The sequence below is a fragment of the Carcharhinus amblyrhynchos genome, chromosome 1 (genome assembly GCF_965287045.1).
Source record: "Carcharhinus amblyrhynchos chromosome 1, sCarAmb.v2.hapA, whole genome shotgun sequence".
NCBI lineage: Eukaryota > Metazoa > Chordata > Chondrichthyes > Carcharhiniformes > Carcharhinidae > Carcharhinus > Carcharhinus amblyrhynchos.
In genome coordinates this window covers 148877411-148899432 of record NC_137324.1, presented here as the reverse complement: position 1 = coordinate 148899432, position 22022 = coordinate 148877411, and the positions used below count along the sequence as shown (strand labels likewise).

At 42.5% G+C, this 22022-nt stretch overlaps 1 protein-coding gene across 1 annotated transcript in view; it reads left to right on the top strand.

The window, feature by feature from the left end:
• nudt6 (nudix (nucleoside diphosphate linked moiety X)-type motif 6) overlaps positions 1-22022 on the top strand; it is a 97592-nt gene that overhangs the window by 38559 nt on the left and 37011 nt on the right. The gene's annotated exons all lie outside the window — the stretch shown is intronic.

Here is a 22022-nt window from a genome sequence, read left to right as displayed (position 1 = left end):
CACTGACAGGCAGGGGATTGGTGATGTGGCAAAGAAGGAAGAAACTCATAAGGTGAGTCATATCCAGGCCATGTTAGGCTCATTTATGCCCCTCTACTGATGAAGTCCAGGATACCATTGAAGTGAATCATCTTATTCACAAGAATTAGGGATAAGTAGATCTTTGCCTTATTTATACATGCTTCTGAAAACGAACTTTATAAAAGAGAATAAACAATGGACAGCACTTTGATTACCATACTTATATAATGGAAAAAGTGGATTGAATAATGCATGAATGTCAGTCACAAGTTTGCTAGCAAGGTCCTATTTACCAGACAGATATTGTACGATCATTGGCTGACTTATAATAATGGTTATGGGGGTAGAAATTCCAGATGATTCTCCTAGTATCCCACTGTTGCTGTGGTAGACAATTGGTAGAAATCCTCAGGGAACAGCATGAATGGATAGTTTTCTGTTTTTACCAGAGAATCTCCTGTGAAAATTCTAGGTGCACCATTCCGGGGACCATTTTTAATTAATTAGGTTAAAATTATTCAGTGATGACAGTATGGGTACTGTCAGAGGAATATTTGTCTCACATCTGAATTTCTGCAGTATTTTGTTGAGCACAGGCAGCTGTTACAGTTTATATAGTCACACATTCCACTGTGTCCTTCTGTGTAATGAAAGCAATTTCAGGGGAAAAAAAATCACATTTAATGGGTTTGACAATGAAGCACACAGTGTCTTTAAGCCAAATTGTTTTTCCATTTCATCTCAACACGTCATGAAAATTGGACTAATTGATCTTTCTTATGGTGCTATGGATGCACTTTTTCCAATTGGTGATATATTACCTATTTTTCTAAGTTTTTTTTACCTGCAGAGACATCTGCATTAATTGATGTCTATTCGGAATTTTTTTCTTATTGTTTTCACATGTGGACAGGATACACTGATATATGATCACAGCATTAAAATGAAAGAATACATCCACATGAAATCATTTGATGATATTTGCCTCAAATTTTATTTTTGTGACATATATTGTTTCAACAAATTTTAACATTTTTACAAATGCCACATGAAATTGAAAACGAGAGTCCACTGAGGGCATGAGTTCCTTATAGATTTTACTGAAGTATATCTGGAGTGTTACAGCACTCTGCAGGCCATTTGATCCTTCAGGTTTGTGTTAACGTTCTCCAGAGATCAGGTGAAGTAAAACCATCTCATTCATTCCCAGGTATTAAAGGCAGAATCAGATTAAATCTTAATCTTTGTCTTTTCAACACCAATCAATCTGCTATATTTTTAAGGCACTGATTTAAGTCCTAAGCGACAGCTTCCTAGTTTTTCTTTTCCTTTCTAGATTTAAGATAGTTTATAGCTGAAGGCACAAACTTGTAAAGGAAATCAAACATCTTCATCAGTATTCTTACTTTGCCTCGAGAAATTTTTTTAAACTAATATTTTACCTTTCCTCCTTTCCTGAACGTTGCATCCAAGGGTGGGCCCAATAATAATCTAGTAACTTACCCAATAGGCATATATCCACATGCAGGTGGCAATGGGCTACCTAATGGGTAGCAATGGGCAAGGGGTGTCGTAGTTGAGTCTAATCTTAGCCTCCGCCAACATCTATGTAAAAAGCGGTCACTGGATGGTGACCTGTGTTTAAGTGTGAGCTGATTTTTCAACTCCCTGGCCAATTATAACACCCACAAAACCACGCCAACTGAAATTGAATTAACTCAGCATACACTAGCAAAAGAACCGTGAACTTTCCTTCTCTGTGTCTCCTCTATTTGGCTCAGCTAATCACCGGATAAATTTGTTCAGCCATCATGGGAGCTGTCTTCAATTTATAAAGTAGCATTTTAATTGCAGAGTTTATTTTGTTGTGAATTTCAATGGCAACCATCGAGTATGAATTGGAGATGCCAGCATTGGACACAGGTAAGCACAGTAAGAAGTCTCACAACACCAGGTTACAATCCAACAAGTTTATTTGGCAACACTAGCTTTCGGAGTCTCAGGCTCCTTCATCAGGTGAGTGAGAACTTCTGTTCTCAAACAGGTCATATACAGACACAAACTCAATTTACAAGATAATGGTTGGAATGTGAGTCTTTATAGGTAATCAAGCCTTAAAGGTACAGACAATGTGAGTGGAGAGAGGGGTAAGCACAGGTTAAAGAGGTGTATATTGTCTCCAGCCAGGACAGCTAGTGAGATTTTGCAAGCCAAGGCAAGTCGTGGGGGTTACAGATAGTGTGATAGGTATCTCTCCTAGAATTTTTTTTTTCTAAAAGTATACTTTATTCGTAAAAATCTCAAATAAACCATTGCAAATCTACATGTCTTTGAATTGCAAAGTGCAGAGTTAAACCTTTTTACAGTTCTATACAAATTACAGTCATAACATTTCAAACCTTAAAACAATATACATGCCTCAAAAATTACTGTGTGCCGTTACTTCTCAGATTGGCACACAGTTGCACAGGTCGAGGGTGTTCTGCAGTTCCCGGGCCCTCGGTCTGCCTCCGTTAAAAGGCCTTATAGTGTGGCCTTTCCCGAACCACCTTTTTTCCAAAAATATACTTTACTCATAAAAATCTTAAACCATTGCAAATGTGCATGTCTTTGAATTGCAAACAGTGCAGAATTAAAACTTTTTACAGTTCTATACAAATTACAGTCATAACATTTCAAAACTTAAAACTATATACATGCCTCAAAAATTACCGTGTGCCGTTATTGCTCAGATTGGCACACAGTTACGTAGATCGAGGGTATTCTGCTGTTCCCAGGCCCTCGGTCTGCCTCCGTTAGAAGACCTTATAGTGTGGCCTTTCCCCATTGTGCCTTTGTGGCGCCTGCTTCAAACTTCAGCGCGTCCCTCAGCACGTAGTCCTGGACCTTGGAATGTGCCAGTCTGCAACACTCGGTCGAGGACAGTTCTTTCAACTGGAAGATCAGTAAGTATCGGGTGGACCAAAGTGCGTCCTTCACCGAGTTGATGACCTTCCAGCAGCAGTTGATATTTGTCTCGGTGTGTGTCCCCGGAAACAGCCCGTAGAGCACAGAGTCCTGTGTCACCGAGCTGCTTGGGACAAACCTCGACAAATACCACTGTATCTCACTCCAGACCTTCTTTGTAAAGGCACATTACGCAAGGAGATGTGCGACAGTCTCATCAGCCCCGTAGCTGCTTCAAGGGCAGCGTGCGGTGATGTTGAAACGTCAAGCATGCGTGAAGGATCTGACAGGGAGTGCCCTTCTCACCACCAGCCAAGCCAGATCTTGGTCCTTGTTTGTAAGTTCTGGTGAGGCATTCTGCCAGATGATACTGACAGTCTGCTCAGGGTACCATCCTACAGGATCTGCCATCTCCTTTTCTCTCAGGGCCCCAAGGACGTTACGTGCTGACCACTGCTCAATCGCCATGTGGTCAGAGGTGTGTTTGTGGAAAAATTTCTCCATGAAGGACAGGTGCTGCAGTACAGTCCAACTACTTGGAGTGTTCCACGGCAGTGTGGCCAGACCCGTCCTCTGCAACACTTGGGACAGGTAGAACCTCAAAAAGTAGTGGCACTTGCTGTTGGTGTACTGAGGATCTACGCACAGCTCGATGCAGCCGCACACAAAGATGGCCATCAGGATGAGGGCAGCATTGGGAACATTTTTCCCTCCGTTCTGTGGAGATTTGTGCATCGCTTCCATCCTGACGCATTCCATCTTTGATCTCCAGATAAACTTGAAGATGGCCCGCGTCACTGCTGCAGTGCAGGATTTGGGGATAGGCCACACCTGCGCCACGTACAACAACACGGACAGCACCTCGCACTGGATCACCAGGTCTTTTCCTGTCATGGAGAGGGAGCATAGCTCCCACCAGCCCAGTTTCTGCCTGGCTTTCGCGATGCACTCGTCCCAGGTTTTGGCGCATGCTCCTGCCGCTCCAAACCATATCCCCAGCAGCTTCAGGTAATCTGCCCTGACAGTGAAGGGGACAAAAGATTTGTCAGCCCAGTTCCCAAAGAACATGGCCTCGCTCTTACCCTGGTTGACTTTGGCTCCCAAGGCCAGCTCGAAATGCTCACAGACCTGGAGGAGCCTGCGAACAGACGAGGGGTCCGAGCAGAAGACAGCCACGTCATCCATGTACAGGGAGGCTTTGACCTGCATGTCTCCGCTGCCTGGGATTGTCACCCATTTGATACCTGGGTCGCTTCTGAGGGCGTCAGCAAAGGGTTCAATGCAACACACAAAAAGGACAGAGGAGAGAGGGCAGCCCTGTCTGACTCTAGACCTGATTTGAAAACTATCTGATTCCCACCCATTGACTGACACTGCGCTATTGATGTCTGTGTAGAGCAGCCGGATCCAATTGCGGATTCCCTCCCCAAAGCCCATTTTGGGGAGCACATCCATCATGTAGCTGTGCAATATTTTGTCAAATGCCTTCTCTTGGTCTAGGCTGATGAGGCACATATCCACCTGCCTGTCCTGCACGTAGGCGATCGTATCCCTGAGTAGCGCAAGGCTGTCAGAGATCTTCCTGCTGGGTACAGCACAGGTTTGATTAGGATGGATCACTGACCCCAGAGCAGACTTGACCCGGTTGGCGATGACTTTGGCCAGGATTTTATAATCCACGTTCAATAGTGAAATGAGTCACCAATTTCTAATTTCTTCCCTTTCCCCCTTCTGTTTGTAGATGAGGGTAATGATGCCTTTTGTCATGGATTCTGACATTCTGCCTTCCAGAAGCATACTCTCGTATACTTCCAGGAGGTCTGGGCCCGTCAAGTCCCACAACGCCGAGTAAAACTTGGCCGGTAAGCCGTCGCTTCCGGGAGTTTTACCTTTCTGAAAGGACTCAACGGCCTTTGTCAGTTCATCCAGAGATACTGGTCTGTCCGGGCTGTGCCGCTCGCCGTCATCTAAAACCTGAGTGATAGACGACAGGAAAGACTGGGAGACTATGCTGTCTGTTGGATCTGCTCCCAGAATGCACCAGTGAAGTCTCTCAGCTGCATCTGTCAGATGCTCTAACTCCTGTTTATCACTGGAGGTGATCTTTCGCTTCCCACTTCTTGGTCAATATTGCTGGTCTGATTTCTCCCAGAATGTACCAGTGAAGTCCCTCAGCCGCCTCTACTGGATGCATTAACTCCTGTTCATCCAGCCTATGTGCAATGCATCATATAGATGGTATGCACTCCTGCCATTGTGTAATGGAGGGAGTGAATGTTGAAGATGGTGGATGTAGTGCTAATCAAGCAGGCTGTTTTGCCCTAGATCATGTCAAGCTTATTGAATCTTGTTGGAGGTGCACTCATCCAGTCAATTGGAGTGAATTCTATCGTATTCCTGACTTGTGCCTTGTAGATGATGGACCGGTTTTGGGGATTCAGGAAGTGAGTTAGTTGTCAGAGTCCCCAGCCTACTTTATATCAGTATATACAGTAGAGGGAGAGGCCTGCATGCCAAATATTGTAAATAAATGAATATTGATTCAGGACTGAAGAAAATTAACATATGCAAAATGAAGTAAAGGCATTGCTGGTTAGGCCAACATTTATTGCCATTCCTAATTGCCCTTGCGAAGATGGTGGTTTGCCACCGTCTTGAAGTGTTGCAGTCCATGTGGTATAGGTAAACCCACAATGTTGTTAACATTCCCAGTGAAATTATATTGATTTCAGCACTAGATGGATTCCATCTGACAGTTTTAAAGGAAATAGTTAGGAATGTTGCAGATGTCCGAAGTATTAGCTTGCCATGCTCTCTTGATTGAGGAAATGTTTATTTGTATTGGAAAATTATGCATATTATCTACAATTTAAGTTAGGTGAAAGAAGAAAATTAAGGAATTATGGACCAGTTAGCCTAATGTCTGTTATCCAGAAGTTACCAGAGCCTATTAAGGAATTATATATAAATGGTAGGTCATGCCTGAAAAACCTGATTGATTTTCTTGAAGAAGTGACGGGGGAACATCTATGAATGTTATTTATGTAAACTACCTGAAGACAATTGATAAAGTTCCTATGAGGCAACTTGAAGGCAGTGTCGAATATGCGCACAGGGGTGTATGACCAGGAGACACCCTCCCCCAACAACCAGTCCACTGGACCAACAGCTTTTGCTGGGCAGCCTGGAAACTTGGTGTGGGTCTGTCCTGATACGGGAAAAATCTAGCAGCAGCAGGAAGAGGCTGTGAAGTGGCCAGTGATTGGCACTTAATGTTCTCAACTGATAAGCTGACTGACAGGTAAAGTACCTGGAAGAGTACGTAGTGGTCAGAAGACAAATATGGTACTACTGGCATGACAGCCAATTTTATACCTGTCTACAATCTCAACCCCACTGATGCTCATCTCCCTAGGAGTGAAAAATTACATCTCAAGGCTGTAGAATACAAGGGGTAGAAGTCGTGCTTCAGTTATACAAAGGTCTGGTAGCACATCAATGGCACTGTGAGCGGTTTTGGGCATCAGAGCGGAATTTTCCCATGATGCCCACCAGTGGGCAGGAGGAGGGGGTGGTGAAGGGGCGGACAGACGGACCATGCAAAGATCCATTGACCCTGGACTGGATTTTCCAGTTTTGGGGCGAGCATGGCCGGAAAATCCCACCCCAGACCTTCTGAAGGGTCTGCTGACCTTAGAAACATTCAGCCGAGATTTACTAGAATGATGACTTCAAGGTTTAAACCATGAGGGGATTTCTCACAAACAAGTTCCATTCTCTGGAATTTAGGAGGATAAGGGCTGATTTAACTGAAGTTTCAAAAATGTTAAGGGGAACAGATAGAATAAATAGGGAGTAACTGGTTGCTTGCTTGTAAGCCTTCATCACTGCTAATTTTATCCATTCACAAAGTTCTGTGCAAGTTCAGAGGAGATAATTCTTTCTCTAATGCTCTTCTTGTCTTCTGCTGTGTGGAAATTTTTTTTTATATATCCGTCTGCCTGTGATTAGGAATTACTGTGCATGGCAACTACAATATTGTGTCCTATCACTACATGTTAGTACACTAAAGTCACTTCCTAGTAGGATTCAACCTCCCTTGCAGTCATCTCCCACTTAAAACCATTGCTTGAAACTGTATTCTGCTATTGGAATGGAATAACAGCAAACACCTCATATGTCCAATTATCAGACTGGATTTGATTCAGGTTTGTGTACTACACTTTCACCTGTTTCTCTCCTTCCATTCCCAAGACAGTTTTATTCCATCTGGTGTATATTTGCCTTTGAGATGAATTGCTCCATGATTTCTGTTTCAAGTAAAACTTGAAGGTTCTAAATCACCCTGATAACTGATCTTAGATAAATCCTTTTAACTGTATTGCTTACTGAGAAAGGCACAATTTGCAGCCAAATAAACTGAATAGAAGCATTTTACAAACTTTTTCAACCTTATCTTAAAGAACAGGCCGTCATACATGTGTTTACAGTAAATTTAACTGACTTCAGTTGAACTTCACTATCACATCTGTTCCCAACACAAGCACCAATTACTTGTTTCTCTTCAGCACACAACCCATTTATTAACAGGGGGCAGGGAGGGATGAAAAAGAAACAAAGTAGAAATTAATTGAAGAAGCAAAGAACAAAAAGGAATTAGTGAAATTTTAGAGTAATGTTAAGAGCCACACCACAGAACTCACTATCTGTTGAAATGAAAATAACATTTATTGGGTAAATAAAAATACATTTAAATTACAGCAGTTTTCATTTATTTGCTCCAATGTCCTTCATAGAGCTATTGTCAAAAAACAAAAGAAAATTGGCACAAAACTATAAGAGGTGATATTGGGAGAGTTAAAGAGATGGGATTAAAATAGATGAGTGAGTTAGAGAAACAGAAGCAATTGAGCATGAGTTCTGGTAACCTTTAAAAACAATGTTACCAATTGTGTGCCAAAAGGAGGCGATCAGGATCAGAAAAATGAAGAGTTTGGTGGATGAAGTTGGGGAAAAGTAATTTAGAGCCGGAGGAGGTTAAAAATAGAGAAGCATGGCGCCATTAAAATACTTAAGTATTAGAATTTTAAATTCAGGTGTTAATAATGCCAGTATCGACCAATAAAAATTAGTGCTGTGCTGGATTGACTTGGTGCGGAAATGGGGTAAACGCAGCAGAGTTTTGCATGTGCCAGCCTTTACAGAGGATGAAGACTAGCCAGAAAGATGTTAGCATTAACAAAAAAATGCTGGATTACTCCAATCAGGCAACATCTGTGGCGAGAGAAGCAGAGTTAATGTTTCAGGTCAATGAGCTTTCATCAGAACTGGAAAAAGAAATGTAACATGTTTTAACTTAGTGTAGAGACAGGAAAAGGCAGAATGGAAAGAGAGGAAAAAGGGAAGGTCTATAATGATGGAAAGTAGGAGAGATTAAATGGCAAAAGGAATGGTTCAAAGCAAAAGGAATTGGTAATGGATATTAACAGAAACAAAATATAACTAGAGGAAGTGTAAATGGGAATATCAGAATGCTGTCTGTAAAATGTAAACATTGGGTATGCTTAAAACCTGTTGCATTTCTAACATTTTTCAGTTCTGAAGAAAGTCACCCATCTGAAATGTGAACTTTGTTCCTTTCTCTTCAAATGCTACCTAACGTGTGTATTTCCAGCATATTCTGTTTTAATTTCAAATTTCCAGCATCAGCTTTTATATTTGCTTTTATATTTGAGCATTAAAGTTGAGCATGAAGTAACCAAGGGGTGGATGAGGACTTCAGTAGATGATGGAGGAAGAGGAGGGCAGTTTTATGGGATGGATGTAGCTGGAGAACACAAAGGATCTAAGAACATAAGAACATAAGAAATAGGAGCAGGAGTAGGCCAACTAGCCCTTCGAGCCTGCCCCGCCATTCAATAAGATCATGGCTGATCTGTCTTGGCTCAGTTCCACATTCCCGCCCTCTCCCCATAACCCTTAATCCCCTCGCTTATCAAAAACCCATCAACCCGCGTCTTAAAAATATTTAGCGAGGTAGCCTCCACCACTTCAACGGGCAGAGAATTCCAGAGATTCACCACCCTTTGAGTGAAGAAGTTCCTCCTCAACTCCGTTCTAAACCGCCCCCCCTTTATCTTGAGGCTGTGCCCCCTAGTCCTACTATCCTTTCTGAGCGGGAAGAGTCTCTCCACCTCTATCCTATCCATCCCATTCATCATCTTATACGTCTCAATGAGATCTCCCCTCATTCTTCTAAACTGTAACGCGTACAAGCCTGATTTATTCAGCCTCTCCTCATAGCTCAACCCCTTCAACTCCGGCATCAGCCTAGTAAACCTCCTCTGCACTCCCTCCAAGGCCAAAATATCCTTGCGTAAGTGGCGCCCAAAACTGCACACAGTACTCCAGCTGCGGCCTCACCAATGCCCTATACAGCCGCAGCAAGACCTCCCTACTTTTATATTCAATCCCCCTCACGATGAAGGCCAGCATCCCATTCGCCTTCCTGACCACCTGCTGCACCTGCAAGCTGGGTTTTTGCGACTCATGCACAAGGACCCCGAGGTCCCTCTGCACCGTCGCCTGCTGCAGTTTTTCTCCACGTAAGTAATAATCCTTCCTACCATTATTCCTACCAAAGTGGACCACCTCGCACTTGCCAACATTAAATTCCATTTGCCATTTCCTGGCCCATTCGCCCAGCCTATCTAGATCCTTCTGTAGACTCTCACCACCCTCCACACAATTTGCCTTTCCACCAATTTTGGTGTCATCAGCAAATTTCGACACCCTACACTCGGTTCCTTCCTCCAGATCATCTATATAAATGGTAAATAGCTGAGGCCCCAGCACCGACCCCTGGGGCACTCCACTAGTCACCATCCGCCAATCCGAATAGCACCCATTGACCCCCACTCTCTGCCTCCTATTTGACAACCAGTCCTTTATCCACGCTAACACCCTACCCCCAACTCCATGCCCCCTTACCTTCTGCAATAACCTCTTGTGAGGTACCTTGTCAAACGCCTTCTGAAAATCCAGAAAGACCACATCCACCGGCTCTCCTCTATCCACCGCCCTAGACACATCCTCATAGAACTCCAGTAAATTTGTCAGACACGACTTCCCTTTAATGAAACCGTGCTGCGTCTGCTCTATCAAGCAGTTCCCCTCAAGATGCCTCGCTATTTCCTCCTTGATGACGGATTCTAACATTTTACCTACAACAGACGTTAAACTAACAGGCCTATAATTCCCCACCTTTTGCCTGGCACCCTTCTTAAACAACGGCGTAACATTAGCCGTTTTCCAATCTTCCGGCACTTCCCCGGAATCCAGCGACGTCTGGAAAATAACCACCAAGGCATCCACTATCACCTCCGCCATTTCTTTCAGGACCCTCGGATGCATTCCATCCGGTCCTGGGGACTTGTCCACAATCAGCCCCTCCAGTCTGTCGAGCACCACCTCTCTAGTAACAGTAATGTCATCGAGACCCTCCAGTCCTACCACCTTTCCATCTCTAACATCCGGCAAAGTATTCACGTCCTCCTCCGTGAAGACCGAAACAAAAAAGTTATTCAAGACCTCAGCCATTTCCCCATCCCCTACCACTAAGTCCCCCTTCTCATCCTCTAAGGGACCAACGTTCACCCTAGCCAGCCTCTTCCTTTTTATATATTTATAAAAACTCTTGCTATCCTTTTTTATATTAAGCGCTAGCCCAGCTTCATAGTTTCTCCTACCCTTCTTTATCAACTTCTTTGTTAATCTTCGTTGACATTTAAACCTCTCCCAATCCTCTTCTCGCCCACTACTCTTAGCTACTCTAAGCGCCTCCGCTTCTAATTTAACACTTTCCTTCACCTCCTTCGTTATCCACGGCTTATTACCTCTCCTCCTACGGTCCTTTTTGACCATCGGAATAAATTTCTGCTGAGCACCAAGAAAGATCTCCTTAAAGATCCTCCACTGCTCCTCTAAAGATCGTCTCAGGTTTGAATAGGGCGTTGATGTTGGAAATGGTGCAAATTGAGATAAGCTATTAGGAAAGATGGAATTGGTGGAAAGGGTGCTGAATTCTTGATGATGTCTGATGACAGTAGCTTTAGCCTTCCAAATGGCTGCTGGATCGAACTATGGCTGACCAAGACTGGATGTCAAAGAGTCTGTCAACACTAAGGAATTGGAACTGGGGCTAATTAAATCATTGCAATGATAATGTTTCCTGTTGAAATGGTTTCTTTGCAATTTATCTCATTTTTCTTATGATCTTATCACAGGTTCCAGAGAATAATTTGTAAATAAATTGGATACATCATAATAATTTCCTTTTCACCAGAATGATTTGCCTGACCCTTTGTGTTATAACTAGCTGTAACATTAAAAATGTTTGATCTATAGTTCCTAAATATATACATTATTAATCATTTAAAATATTATTTTCTGAATAATTAAAATCAATTTTAGTTAAACAAATGTAAATAGTTTCCAAGTAGATAAAAGGTCAGTATCTTACTCAGAAACTAATGACTGATAATTATTGTCGAACATGTCCCGACATGACTGAGGCTACATGCCAGACATAACAATCAGGAGACATGCTTCCTTTCCATTTGTGCTCATCCCACATAATTTGGCAGCAGTTTAGTTAACATAAAATAGAAGATTTTGCCCTAAACGTCTTCATCTTTCATCTGAAACCAATGTCATCAACATGGAATTTTCTGAATGACGTAATGTTGCACAATGGTATAGGAAGTGAATGACGCAGAGGCTGATTTACAATGCAATATGCACTTAAACACCAATTTAAAAAAAAAGCCAATGCTTTGTCCAAAAGAAAATTAGAAATATCAAGTGGCCTTTAAATAAATTCTATCGAGTGCCATTAAAAATAAATAAGTGTGATTTTTTTTCAATTAATAAAGTATTATTTCTTGTTGACAACTATCCTGTACTCATTCTGTGAGATGGATGCTGAGATGAAATATGGAATGATTCTCACTATGTTTGGCAGATATTTTTCGAACCATATGGCCTGACATCAATTAGTACTTCTCTGGATATGTATGAGTAATGACAAATATGAACCTTGTATGGGCTCTTGAAGAATTAAATTAAGTCATTCTTAAAATGCTGGCCTCATTAGTAATGATCATGAAACTGCTAGATTGTCCTAAAAACCCATCTTGCTCACTAATATCCTTAATGGGGAGGAAATCTGCTGTGCTCACCTACTGTGACCTGTGTATAACTTCAGATCCGCAAAAATGTGATTGTCTTGTAATTACCCTCTGGAATGGCCTCGCAAGCCACTCAATTGTATTAAATCAGTCTAGAAAAGTTGAATTAGAATAAAATTGGCTGGACTAGCTGCCATCGACCTCGAGACTGGAAAAAACACAGGCACACACTGCCCAGTTGACCCTACAAAATCTTCTACATGAGGACTTGGGGAATTGTGCCAAAATGGGAACGCTATCCCACAGACTAGTCATACTCATTGAATCATACCTAACAGTGGCACAGTGGTTAGCATTGCTACCTCACAGCATCAGGGACCCAGGTTCAATTCCAGCCTCGGATCACTGTCACTGCGCATTCTTTCCATGTCAGCATGGACTTCCTCCGGGTGCTCCGGTTTCCTCCCACAATCAAGGATGTGCAGGTTGGGTTGATTGACCATGCTAAATTGGCCCTAGTATCAGTGGGATTAGAAGGATGAATATGTGGGGAGACAGGATTAGGGCCTGGGTGGGATTGTGCAGATTCGATGGGCCGAATGACTTCCCTCTGCACTGTAGGGATTCTATGATTTCAGCTAATGTTCCAGACTCCTCCATCCCTGGGTATGTTTTGTCTCACCACTAAGACAGACCCACAAGAGGTGGTGGCACAGTAGTGTATAATCAGGAGGGAGTCGATCTTTGGAGTCCTGAGCAATGATCACAGACTCCGGGACGTCAGGTGGCATTAGGCTAAATACAGGCAAGGAAACCTCCTGTTGATCACCACCACTCATCACCCTCCATCAGCTGATGATTCAGTACTCTTCAGTGTTGGTAGCCACATGGAAGAAACACTAAGTGCTGCAAGCAAACAGAATGTAACCTGGATGGGGACTTCAATGTCCGTTATCAATAGTGACTCGGTAGCACCACAACTGATCAAACAGACTGAATCCTAAAGGGCATTTCTGTCAGACTAGTCCTGTGGCTGATGGTGAGGGAACAACAAGGGGACAAACATCTACTTGACCTCGCTCTCACCGATTTTGCTGTCACAGACGTAACTGTCCATAACAGCACTGATCACCACATGCCATTATGGAGAGAAAGTCCTATCTTTTAATTGAGGATGCCCGCAATTGTTTTGTGTTACACTGTCACCGTGCTAAATAGGAAGGATCAGAACAGATCTAGCAGCTCAAAACTGGGCATTCATTAGACACTGTGGGCCACCAACAGCAACATACTTGTATTCAGTCACAAATTGTAATCGCATTTCTGGCATATCCCTTATTCTACCATTATTGTCAAGCCCTGGATCAATCTAAAAACAGAAAAAGCTGGAAATACTCCAAGATCACAAACCTGAAACTATGGATATTTATAGAGTTGGAGAAACTCTGTGGAGGAGTGAAATGGTGGCCAGGTCCCAATTGCAGGATTCCCAAATGAATTCCCAGGATTTCCAGTTTTCAGGGATGCCTTTTAAGGGTGAACACTGATTTAGGTTGTGAGCCCACACCCTGCTGTCCTGACCAGGCTGGTTTCATTGCAGCAATATGCATGTCCTACTACTCCTCAATTTTGACGGAGTTGGATTAGCTTTTCAGAGTCGTGAGTCATGGTACCTCAGCGTTGTCATGAGCCATAAACTGTGTGAGAGAATCTTTTGAAAGGCAAATTCTCATGTGTTTCCTGCCAAGATGTACCCCACCAAACTCTGTAGTACTCCCAAACCTATTCACCATATACTGTATGAACTCATGAACCCTATAGTAACAACAGGATGTATAATAAAAATAGCTTTGAAAAAATGATCATTTGTTGATAACTTTCACTGTCTTAATGAATCTGGATAATTGACATTTTATGGGCATGCAGTAAAAAGGAGTTTTATTTTAAAATGTCAATAGCTGAAACTGCAAACACTTGAAACCACTTCATTTCGTGTAAATAAACATTGTGCAATTGACAAAATAGATCAGAGAGCCGATGAGGCAGTATTTCCCTGAGGTGTAGCCATTTCAGTATTCTAATGTAGAGTTCTAGGCTCTCAGCCAAGCTTCATTATGCATTCTGGGCGAAGGTGGCATGGATGGGATATGGGAAAGTTCTTTATAACTGTGACAAAGTTCGATAGTACTGACATGAGCTTTTAAAAAGCCTGCATCAGCATTTGGTATTTTGTTCCAAGGTGGATAGGCCAAGCCATGAATTTTTGCAATGCTTGATATCTGCCTCAAAGATGAAAATCCATAACTCTGTTTCACTCTCCAATAATGCTACCAGATATGCTGAATGTTTCTAGCATTTTCTGTTTTTATTTCAGAATCCCAGCGTACACAGTGTTTTGCTTTTATAAGGCAGGGAAATAACCCTGTTTTGATGAGGAAGGTAGGAGAGCATGCCAGACGCAGCACCAGGAATACCTAAAAATTACCTGACAGTCTGGTGAAACTAGAACATAGGACTACACGCATGCTGAACAGTTGGAGCACTGTGCTATAGCCAGAGCTGAGCTATCCCACAACCAGTGGATCAGATTGAAGGCTTGCAATTTTGTACATCAAAATGGGAATGATAGTGTACTATTAAACAACCTATTGGAAGTGAAAGCACCATGAACATCCCTATCTTCAATGATGGGAGTCGAACAAATCAGTACTAAAGAGAACATAAGAACATAAGAAATACATCCATCTTCAGCCAGAAGTATGGGGTGGATGATCCACCTCAGCCTTTCCTTGAAGTCCCCATCAATATAGGGTAGAGACCAGTCTTCAGCTAATTTGATTCACTCCACATGAAATAAGGAAGCAGCTGAAGGCATCTGATACAGAAAAAGATATCTGCCCTAACAGCACCACCATCATAGTGAGGACTTGTGCTCCAGAGTTATCTAGTTAGCTAAATTACTGTGTAGTAAGATATGCATCTAACTTTTGATATGGAAAATTCTCAGATGTGTCCTGTTCTCAAAAGCAACCAAATCCAATGCAATTAATTTGCACTCCATCAGTCAATTCTCAGTCAGCAGTAATGTGATAGAAGGTGTGAGCAACATTGCTATAAAGCGGCACTTGTTCAGCAACAATCTGCTCACTGATGTTTAGTTTGGGTTCCACCAGGGTCATTCCGCTCCAGCCCCCATTGCAGTTCTAAACATGGACAAAAGAGCTGAATTTCAAAGGTGAGGTGAGAATGACTGCCCTTGACATCAAGGCGCTATTGCATAAGGTGCAACACCCAGAGTGTCTAGCAAAATTGCCGTCAGTGGGAATTGGGAGGGAAACTGTCCATTGCTCGGAGTCATATTTAGCAAAAAGATGGTTGTGGTTGGTGGATACCAATCTCCTCAGTCCTAAGGCATCAGTGCAGGAGTTCCTCAGGGTAGTAATCTTGACCCACCCGTCCTCAGCTGCTTCATCAATGATCTTCCCTCCAATGTCAAGTCAGAGTGGAGATGTTTGTTGACAATGCTTTATGCATTAGTGCTGCTGGAGGTGAGACACCATGCTCTGACAAGGGCCACCCTCAGAAGAGAGTGGGAGCAGGTGGCCAAGGAGATTGCTTCCTATAGTCTGGACCTGAGGAACTGGCAGCAATGCTCAAGACGTCCAATTATCTTGCGTGGGTGATCAACATCAGTGAGTACATCTTCACAAAAAAATCTTATACTCACTGCTCTACTAGCTTGTCATGCTGATCAATACACCGTACCTCCATCTTTCACCAATCAACAGACACCAGGACATAGACCTAATATTAAGATACACCACCTTACCTTCATACACATTTCAATGATGCCTGAAGCCTGTTTTATTTCTGCTCTTCCACTTATAGCCAGTTTTCAGCTATGACAGGCATAGCCAACAAAACACAATCATCACAATCATTGACATTCTTGCCTTTCTCCCATGGGAAAAGGAGACCTAAAGGAACAAAGCAGAAATCGTGACGTCAGGATCTCCTGAGCCCTTAGGAAGAGATGATTCCTTGCATTATGGAGCTGACAGTGATATCATCGCTGAGAACATTGAGGATAATGGTATATATCTGCATTATGTCCCTTCTAAACTTCCTGATCACCCTCACTTTGCGACCTGAAATGCTGAGAAAGCTGCAGATGTTCTCTCGATGTTCCTCTTGCTTTCATTTATCTGCTTTCTATTCATCCCTCACACCATCTTTCCCCTCATTTAAACTTTCAGATACCTGTGATCTGCTTAAGGAGGAAGACTGCTCAATTAATGAAGAAACACCATCACTTGATCTGGCGCTCCAGAAATTGGCGCCGCACGTACCTTGGATGCTGTTGTAGAGTTGGCATCTGCATATGTTTGTCATCTGAACACAAGTGGGCTGCAGCTATGTCAGTGTTAAGGAATGATTCTTTTGCTAGCTCTCAAGGAGTTGAGGTCACAAATGAGGTCTGTTGCTGAGGACTCAGATGAGGATTTCAGTGGGATGGCAAACAGGAGAGCAGTGAATGGGCGTGCAAATCAAGATTTGATGGGTTTATTGGCTGACCTGCCAGACAACATCTCCCTGTGTTGCTGCAGATCAGTCACTGTCATTACTGCCTTCATATCTGGAACAGCCTTTGAGTGGACAGTTCACCTCCTCCTCCGCTATTCATATGAGTATGCAGCAACACTCTCTGGCAAAAGCACCAAGTATTCCCAAACACACACTCGAGTGCTTTCTGACACCTTTCAGTGAAAAAAATTCCCTAAATTTACTTCATCTGCCTGACCTTTTACATAATGCTACCACAGGACTCATTTTATTGTTTCACATTTCTTTTCTTAAGAAAAATGTACACAGGTATTGCCAGGACCTCTATTGTCTAATTTTAGTCTTCCGGTATCACTTTAGCCAGTTATGTAACATGATTTCAGGAAATTGTAGTTTCTGCATGTTTGGCTGTCGACAGAGGGCACAGTTATATGAACCCATATCAAAGATGGACACCGTGAAGATAGGGACCTGTGGTGATGCCTGCTCCTGAAGAATTGAGGCAAGTTTGTGCAGCGCCACAGCACTACACGATCAAATTTTTCACTCAGACTCTTTCCTATGTTATCAAGTTCAATGAGTCAATGATCCTGAAGGTTTGTACAATATCTTCAGCCCTGTAATGATGTGATTGGCCTCCAGGAGACATTGTGTAATCTTTGAAATCAATAATAAAAGAAAACATTTACAGAAAAATATTTCTGAATGAATGCAATTTTTTTGGTTGGCCAACAATGTCAGCTTTGTTAACATATGCACTAAACACACACCTGTGAGCTGAAGTTACTTGCAGTGAGCTGGCTATGGCTGGCAATGAGTTGTGTTGCCTGATGGAAGCCAAGAATTCCAGCCTAAAGTGGACAAAAAGATGGCAACTTGTCTCACCCCAAATTTAGTAGAAAAAGCATATTAGGTAACAGAATGACTCATTCCTTACTGTCAAAAGGTCATGTTGGATATCACTACAGTTTGTTATTATGGGAAGAAAGCTGTTAGAAAGTATTTATAATAGTCAGTGCGGAATTGTGGAAATACAGAATGTTGGTCTTAGTATTTCAGGTCAATATATCACTTTTTTCTCATGATTACCAAACATGCCAATTCTGTTAAACTTGGCTCACTCTATACTGCAGCTCGCAGCAGTTTAAGTAACATTAATTGAAATAAGGTGTGTTCCATGGTTTCTTAGATTGTCCCTTTACATATGGATTTTGCTTTGAGTTTGCAGGGCTTTCTGTTTGGCTTTGGGACCCCAATGGAGATCCTGAACCTGGATATGCCAGAAGCAGGCCGAGGCAGCTATTTTCCTGGAGGCAGCCTCCTGATTAGTACCCTCTGTACTTACCATCCTAAAACGGACAGTGGGTAGTATCTCACTACTGCTGGCAGTCCTAAAGCCTGGGCAGTTCTGCTGGACAGGTGAGTGCGACTGAAGCAAGTAGATGATCAGGAAGACACTTCAGATAGAGGCAGTCTCGGAGGCATAAGAAAAATTAAATATTTCCTGGCCAGGCCAGACCAATGAGGGGTCTACTTCAATGTGGTAACTACCCCCCCGACGTCTGCCCCCTGACTAATCCCATGCTCTGTACCACTGTGGCCATAAACAACTACTCCCCAGCTTCGCAACAACACCCTGAACCACTCTTTCTCATCACCCACCACATGCCACCCAAGCCCCCCCCATCCACCTGACAGCCTAAATCCTCACTCAACCACCTGCCACTTAGCCCCTCATCCACTTACCTACCATTGTAACCCTCAACCATTTGCCACCCTCTCCCTTCATTCGCCCCCTACCCCTTACCAAATTTCCTTACACACTTGCCTTTTCTCCATATCTGTTGTTGACTTTTGGACACTTAAATTTACTGGAGTATGGCAGCTGCTGCCACAAAAGTTGGCTGACGATCCTTCACTGAGGAAGGACTCCTGGAACAGGTATACTCCACATTTCTAGGTGGCCTGGATTGGACATCAGGACGAGAGATAAGGAGCTCCGGTGCTGGGTAAGTAAACAGGAGTGGGTGACATTTTCAGTCATTGCCACTGCCTTGAAAGATTTAGCTCAATGGGCCAGAACATCCATGGAGTAGCAACCACAGTCAAATTGCCACTCCTGTCATTTTTACTTACCTTAGTAGGGAGTTGTACATTTTTTGCTCTGCCTTCTGTTCCGAGCCTGGTAAGAAATGTACAGCAGGGCAACAACAGATTGTTTCCAGTGCAGGACAGCAGCATCGGGGTGGGGGGGAATGAAATCCATGATCCCTTTTTTGGCACTAGTTTAAAGGGCCCAATCACTTTGAGAAGCCAGGAAGAAGGTATGTGTGTAAGGTAATGACTAAGATGTTGGAGGGTTGGTGCGGGGGGGGGGTGGACTAAAGGATAGGATAGGTTTAGGAGGTACGATGGGTTTGGGAGTTAGGATGGGTTGCATGGTCGGGAATTGGGGACGATGGTCAAGAGGGTATTGGGAGGATACTCTTGGGTTAATCAGAGGGGAGTACTAGGGTCTGGGGGTCAGTTAGGGTGCAGGGAGGGTAGTTGGGGGACCAACCAATCCTGCGCCTAAGAACTTGAAATTCATCTAACTCCGGCCACTGGTCTTCCCCACTTCATTCAGTACACCACTGCTGATGACATATTCAGACATCTAGGCCGCAAGCTCTGGAATTCCATCCTAACTCTCTCTGACTCTACATTTTCTCTTCCCTCCTTTAAGACTGTCCCTAAGGAGGGCTTGTGGTGCAGTGTAAGTGTCCTGACTGCTGGACCTGAAACTCGGTTTGAGTCCAGCACCAGAACTTGTTGGCAGAATTTGTTGGCCATGGAAGGAGCATTCATCATGGTTCCACGGTCTGATAACCAGCTCAGGATTTCTTCCATCACTTCTCCACTATTCCGCAGAAGTAAAAAGCAGTGTGGGATGTGAAGACATGCTTAAGAGGACTACCTCTAAAGCATCCCCTAACTTTTAGTCAGTTGCCCTTATAACTCCCATTTTTGAAGCACTTTGGGATGTTTTGCAATCTTAAATGTCCAATATTAATGAAAGTTATTGTTGTTATGAAACCTCTGCAGTTAAATAATTTGTTGAGATTCACTGTCTAGAATGACAGTAAGCATTAAATTCTATCCTTAGAATTGCGTGTGCAGGGCATAATTTCAAAATGTATGAATTGTGCAAACCTTGGAACTATTGTGAACTGTGAAGTGGATCATGATAGACCTTTGGTGGACATGGACAAGTAGTAGAATGGATGGACACATGACAGATTACATTTAATGCAGAAAAATGTAAGTTGATACAATTTCGTAGGAAAAATGAAGAAAGATGATATAAACTAAAGAGTGCAATACTAATGGGCAGGCAGGAGCAAAGGAACCTTGGGCTGTATGCAAAAATCATTGGGAGGGCAGGTGGAAAATTTCATAAGGCATAGCACAGTTTACAAATGGGTATGGGGTACACAATCAGGGATGAACCTTTATAAAACACCAGTTTAGCCTCAACTTGAGTATTGTGAGCATCATGCTTTAAGAAAGATATGAAGGCAACTGAAAGGTTGCAAAAAAGATTTGTGAGACTGGATCCAGGGATGAGTGACTTAAGCATCAAAGATGCTGAGTCTTAGAGAAGAGAAGTTGAGGTGAGATTTGATAGAGGCGTTCAAAGGTGTGAGGGGGGCTGGAGAGAGTAGATGGGGAAAAACTGACCCCACTGCCAGTAGAATCAAGAACCAGAGGAGACTGATTTAAAATGAATAGCAATAGAACCAAAGACATTATGAGGATAAACATTCTTATGCAGCAAATGGTTAGGTTCTGACATGCAATGCTGCAGTATGGTGAGGTAGATTTATCTGAGACTTTCAAAGAGAAATAATTTGCAGTGTTGTGGGGGAGGGAAGGTAGAGAAGTAGGGCTAGGGGAGTTGCTCTGGTATAGAGCTGGGATAGACACAGGAGCCAAATAGGGAAACAGCAAAATTAGAATGGACCAAAATGTATCATTCTATGTTTATATAAAAAGCTTGATATAGAAACAGCTTAACATACAAGAGCTGCCTATGAAATGCATGTTCCATTTTTAAAATGTGGTTATGCTATCAAACCACTTTTATGTCAATGTTGTTATTAAATGGTATAATCTGTAGCCATATTTATGTTCATTTCATTGATTCATATAATTGAAATTTTGTAACTGCTTTATTCAGGGGAAATCAAGAGATTAAAATCTATGGTATACCTTAAACAGGAAACTATGATGAACATTTGGGTATGAAAGTTGTCAAGCATTCAGTGGGCCTTGATTGAAAACATTGCTATTACATCAGTTAGAAAATAGCTAGTGTCAGCTGGCTTTCAACCTATTCCTCAGAACAAAGATCAAATTTAGGTCAAAGGGACCATTTAGTTATAACCATTGTAAGTAACAAGTTGTGGTTAATTAAAAAGAAATTTCAGTTTATCTGATGGCTGAACTTATAAGTTTATAGCCTACTGTGGAATTGAAAGTAGGTTCCAAAGAGACTTATCAAACCTTAAATAGAAAGGTCATGGGATTATAGAGGTGACATCAGCATCCACATTAAGGAGAAAATAAATCAAGCACTGTTTCCACTCATGATCACAATGTAGTTCTTTCTGGAACATTTGTCTAGATGTAACGTCAGGATATGACTAGGTTCCCGCTGTCTAATAGTTTACAATTAAAGGAGTAACAACATGTGTGGTATATTCTACTAAAAGGAAGCTGCCATCAAACCAAAAAGATGTTCTGCCTTCCACATAAGTGACCAATCTGATCTAAGAATTTCAGTATCTGTGCTATGCCAGGTACGTAGACTGTATACTCCCATGACTGGCAAATTATATCAAACAGTATGTCCCTTTGGCTATTTGCAATCAGCAGAGTACTGACTGTTTTCAACCAGCCCATAGTCGCAAAACTCAGAAGATGTTTAAAACTCGGGCAGCGAGTTTCAGACAATCACCATCCTCTGCATGAAAATGTTTTTCATGTTCCCTCTATATCTTCAGCCATTTATCTTGAATCTATGTCCCCTAGTTCCAGAATTCTTCACATCATAATTTTTAATTTCAGATTTTTATTGAATTCAAACATCAGCATCTGTCATGATGGGATTTGATCCCATGTTCCCATAGTGTTATCCTGGGTCTCTGGATTATTCGATTATCATATCGGGTGGAAGTAGCTGTTACTAGGGGGCATAACTATAAGGTTTATGGTGGGAGGTATAGGAGGGATGTCTGAGGTAGATTCTTTACTCAGAGAGTG